The sequence below is a fragment of the Carcharhinus amblyrhynchos genome, chromosome 9 (genome assembly GCF_965287045.1).
Source record: "Carcharhinus amblyrhynchos chromosome 9, sCarAmb.v2.hapA, whole genome shotgun sequence".
NCBI lineage: Eukaryota > Metazoa > Chordata > Chondrichthyes > Carcharhiniformes > Carcharhinidae > Carcharhinus > Carcharhinus amblyrhynchos.
The window spans coordinates 24,075,050-24,080,514 of NC_137332.1; the positions used below are offsets into that span (position 1 = coordinate 24,075,050).

Here is a 5,465-nt window from a genome sequence, read left to right on the forward strand (position 1 = left end):
ATACATACTCTGGACCGTATACTTTGTTCAGACCCCTCGCAATCTTGAATACCTATATCAAATCTCCTGTCAATGTTTCTTTTCCAAGAAAAACGGTCCCAAACTCTCTAATTTATTGACATCACTGATGTTTCCCATCCTTGGAACCATTCTCATAAATCCTTTCTGCATGCGCTCTTACTGCCTTCATGCCATTCTTAAAGTGTGATGTCAAGAATTGGATGCAATACACAAGTTGAGGCCAAACCAGTGTTTTACACTAGTTTAAAATAACCTCATTGCTCTTGTACTCTGTAGCCCATTAATAAAGCTTAGAGTACTATTTGTTGTATCAACTGAGCTCTCAACCTGTCCTACCACTTTCAGTGACTTATGTACATATACATCCAGGTTCCTCTGCTCCTGTTCCCCTTTTAGAATTGTACCCTTTGTTTTTATATTGTCTCTCTGTGTTCTTCCTACCAAAATGAATCACTCCACATTTTTCCATTCACCTTCATCTGGCATCTGTCTGCCAATTCCATCAACATATCCTCCTCACAGTTTACAATGCTTCCAAGTTTCATATCATCCACAAAAATTGTGTTCTAAATACAAAGGTCTGTGTAATTAATATATATCAGGAAAATCCAGGATCCCAACACAGACTTCTGTGGAAATCCACTACCAAACTTCATCCTGGTCTGACCTCATGACTAACATTATTGGTCTGAATTTGCTGCCCAGTTGGATGAGGTGGGCAGCTCTTCCATACCCAAGCCACCTTCATTGAAATTGGCTTAGGACCAGGTTGGTGGCAGTGATCTGGCACAGATGCCAATGGTGTGAAACTGTAGACGTGGGGACATATCTGATTTTGGTCCTGATCCATTTGAAAATCCAGCCCATGATTTCCAATGTGCAAATATAACTAAATTTTAACCCTTTCTTTATAAACCAAGTTTGATATTGTTACATGTAAGACACAGTGGAAATATATCCTTCCTAAGTCCATTCTCAAGTAATATAACATGATGATAACTGCTTCCAAAATACTTTGAATATTCTCAACAAAAAGATGCACTGGATATTCTATCTAAATTCCACAATCTATTCTTGATCATATTGTTAATAATACTTTTTAAGTAACATTAGTTTTCATTTAACTTCTTGCTTGGAAAGCTAATAGTAGTGCAATTTCTGCCTTATCGGTACAGTCAATATTCATTGTCATTTTACAGGAAACAGTTTATCTTTGCCACCCAAAACCTTCACAGTTTTGTCCTCAGTTGTATTTTTCAAAGATGAAACCAGTTCCTAAGAGGAAACTATTCAAGAATGATTTAGTTTCTATGGAAACAGCTCCAGTCACCAGTATGGCAACTCCACAGGTCCAGAAAACTGATGATATTGTAAGTCTAAGTGAAGCTCTGAATTATAATGGATAAGTTTCATAATATATTTATAGCTACATCTAAAGAAATTCTAAAGTGATTGAAACTAAATACAACTAAGATGAGGACCTACACTTACTAATGCAGATCCTGGGCTACAGATTCCAGCTCTGCCATCGTCTATAGACTCCACAGCCGGAATTTTAATAGCACACAGAACGGCATCCTCCATTGGCTTTGGGCGGAATCTTACGAGCCTCGGGTGGGTGAGGCAGTAAAATTCTGGCACATGTTAATCATGATATCTCTCCTACACTCCTGTTTAAAATCAACATGAACAATGTATTCATCAAGTCCTTTTATTATGGCAAACCATCCAAAGACATTTCACAGAGGCAATATCAAACAAGACACAAAAAATATTAGGACAGATGACCATGAGGTTGGTTAAAGAGGCTAATGGAGCCTCTAAGCAAAGCTTAGTGAGAGGGTGTTATGTTGACCACAGGGTATCATCAACAGATCTCCCTTTGGGCCTTGTTGAATATGAGCCTCCACTATTATGTGAGTGGACGCTCGCCCAATAGGGAAGGAGTAGCAGGGGGATGGGAGGGGGTTTGAAACCAGGTGACTCCACTCAGGCTGGCAGTCAATAGACTTGGCACTGATCTGCACTCTGTAGCTGCTGAACGGTGCTCAGATACCATTGTAAATAAAAGGGTGATTGGTACTAAGACTAATCTTGGTAAGACTATTAGAGAGAATTCATAAATTTACAGCTTAGGTAGCTGAAGGCATGGCCATCAATGGTGGTACAATTAAAAACAGGGTTGTACAAGAGGCCAATATCGGAGAATTGCAGGGGTCTTGCAAGGTTCTAGAGCTAGAGGAGTTCACAAAGACAGGATGGGAGGAGTCAAACCTAAAGGAATTTTAAAACAAGGATGAAAATATTAAAATTGGTGCATTTCTGGTTGGAGTAATTTGTTGTTCACTAGTAATGGTTGAACGAGACTTGGTACACGTTAGGATGTCGGCAGCAAGGTAGGAGACCATCAAGGACAGTATTTAGACAGTTAACTCTAGAGGCATGGATTTCAGCAACTGGCCAGCTGAAACAGGAGTGGAGACAGGCCTTACAAACGTACAGGTAGGCAATATTGGAAACGGTGGTGGGAAGCTATGGAGTTAGAAACTCAGCTCAGGATCAATAATGATTATAATGATAAGGCTGCAATGGTCTGGTTCAGTCTTACAAGGTGGCCTGGGAGAGAGATTAAATATTTTGGAATGGAGGTTGTGCCAGGGACCAAAGATAAATGCCTCTGGACATAGTGATAAATGTTGATAAACATTCAATGGGGAAGGCAGCCTTCAGTTAGGTAAAGGAAAGTGAAATTGTGGTTGTAGGTCACACTTAGAGTCAATGCAATTCCAATGCCAATAACTCAGAGAATCTTATGCAGTAGATGCACCATAAATATTTCTATAAAATAAAGGGACATAAACAATATTAGTCATCAAAGACACACACTAATGGTGCTATATTGAAACAGAAGAAATGTTTGCAAGGATTTTGTAACTAATGTAATGCAAATAATGATAGCATGGTTATGCAAATTTCCTTATATACATGACAAACTATTTTGGAGAAGAGTGTGGAATAATTTCCTTGAAGCATATCATCCTGTCACAGTCACCATGAGTGGGCTATTGTTGATCAATTTGGGAAACAATTCGGAGGGAGAGATTGTAAAGCATGAGATTTACAATGAATAGAGAGTATGGACTCATAACCATATTTTCATATTTGTTTGACCACTTTTTCAGATAGGATTAGGAAAACAATTATGTTGAAATAAAAACAGAAAGTGCTGGAAAAACTCAGCACATCTGGTAGCGTCTGTCGAGAAAGAAACAGAGTTAACTTTTCTGGTCTGTACAAACTCAAATCATTAACGCTGTTTCTCCCTTCAAAGGTGCTGCAGAACCTGTTGAGTTTATCTGGCATTTTCTGTTTTTATTTCAAATTTCCAGCATCCACTTTTCTTTTAATAAACCATGCATGGTCATCTCTTATTACTAACGTTATGGAGGAACTGTTATTGAATATGTTGCAATTGGCATCAATACAGGTAACAATATGAACTTTGATTTACATCGTGCTTTTTTTTTGTTTTTATTCTAATTCAATCCAATCAAGTCCAATTCAGAGTCTCAACAAGTTGGGACATTCCCGATCCAAGCTGACAAGACAGGGCTCTCACCTCCTGTCTTGGGCTTGATCTACATGATCCAAGCTGATTGGAGTAGGTATAGCACCTCCTCCAAGGCTTGATCTCATTTGCATCTTAGCCAAAAGACCGAATGCCGCTTTGAAAAATTACTTCAAAAGAAGCTGAAATGTAACCTATTGACTTCAACCAAGTACAGCATGTCGATACTACACTTGATCTTAGCCAAAAGGCCGAGAAACATAGTAAAATATCTCAAGGTGCCTTACAAGAGCATTATAAAACCCAGTGCAACACCAAGCCACATAAGGAGACATTAGATCAGATGACCAAAGACTTGGTCAAAAAGAAAAGTTTAATGGAGTATCCTGAAGGAAGAAATTCAGGTAGAAAGGAACAGAAGTGTAGGGAGGGAATTCCGGAGCTTGGATCCTAGGCAATTGAAGGCTTCACCAAGAATGATGGAGCAATTAAAATCAGGGATGCTGGCCTACAATTTCCTGGGCATTTTCTGTCCCCAATCTTGAATATAGGAATCAAACTGGTTACTCACCAGTCCTGAGGCACTATACAATTTTTGTAATTAATTATTAAATATGTGAGATAAAGCTTCTTCTCTCTCTATGCTAGGTTTTTTCAAAATGCATGGATGCAATGCATCTGGATCAGGGGTTTTATCCTTTTTGATTTTGATCAGTTTATTCCACACATCCCTCTTTTTAATTTTAAAGACATTTATTTCATTACTCATCATTCAATATCATGTCTACCTGTTCTATCGCCCTGATGAATACCAAAGCAAGATAATAATTTCTTATTTCTATCATCTCTCTATCATTACCTTTTCGATCCTTATTGTCCATGCCACCTTTCCTTTCTACTAGTATATCTGTAAAATACTTCACTATGCTGTTTTATATTTTTTGATCATTTAATTTTGTAAGTTCTTCCCTGTCTTCCTAACTGTTTATTTAACTTCTCTCCTAATCTCTACAAATTCTGTATTATCCTGCACTCCTCTGATGTCTATGTATTTGGGGTATGTCTCTTCCCTAACCTGCAATTTTTCCCTGCTAATGTCTTGATTCATCCATGGTGTGTCATTAATGCTGAGTTTGTTCTTTCCTTTCAGGTAGAGCTGGGTGTTGTCAGCATATGTATGGAAAGGAATGCTGTATTTTCAGATAATGTCGCCAAGGGGCAGCATGAAAATGAGAAGTAGGAGGGGAGCAAGATTAGGTCCTTGGGAACATCAAGGGTAATGTTGCGGAAGTAGGGAGGGGAACAATTAACTGGTGTTTGAACTCTGTTGAAGGCTAGACTTGCTTTGGCAATTCTGGTGTGTGTTTTGTCATCAATAGAGACAGCTCAAGAGAGTATGCTGCCAAGTTAACTGAATTTATCCATTGCTGACAGATTCTCATCATGGACTGAAACCTTGGACTTGAGATAGGGCTTTCCTTGAGCAGTCTGGTAATACATCAGTTTCCAGTATTGTACCAGAAAGCTGCAGTAAATGTTCTTCTGAAAACAGTATGCCTGAAGCAACTCCAACAAAGGACACCTTTGTAACTGTTGCAGGGGAGACAGCAGGGTGGTGGTAATATCACTGGACTAATAATTCACGGGCCTAGGCTAATGTTCTGGACACATGGGTTCAATGAATTAAAACTGTTTAATAATTCTTGAAATTGAAAGCGGAATTGTAAACTAGTTTTCCGTAATGGTGACCATGAAGCAAACAGCAATTTCATTACAAAAAAATCTGGTTCACTAATTTCCTCCAGGGAAGGAAGTCTGCCATCCTTACCTGGTCTGGTCTACCAGGTGACTTCAGATCCACAGCAATGTGGTTGAC

At 38.8% G+C, this 5,465-nt stretch overlaps 1 non-coding gene across 1 annotated transcript; it reads right to left on the bottom strand.

Annotated features, from left to right (window-relative positions):
- Positions 1-3,661: 3,661 nt before the first annotated feature.
- Positions 3,662-3,852, bottom strand: LOC145348719 (U2 spliceosomal RNA). The gene has a single exon (XR_013887969.1). It is a non-coding gene; the product is annotated as a U2 spliceosomal RNA (small nuclear RNA).
- Positions 3,853-5,465: the final 1,613 nt, after the last annotated feature.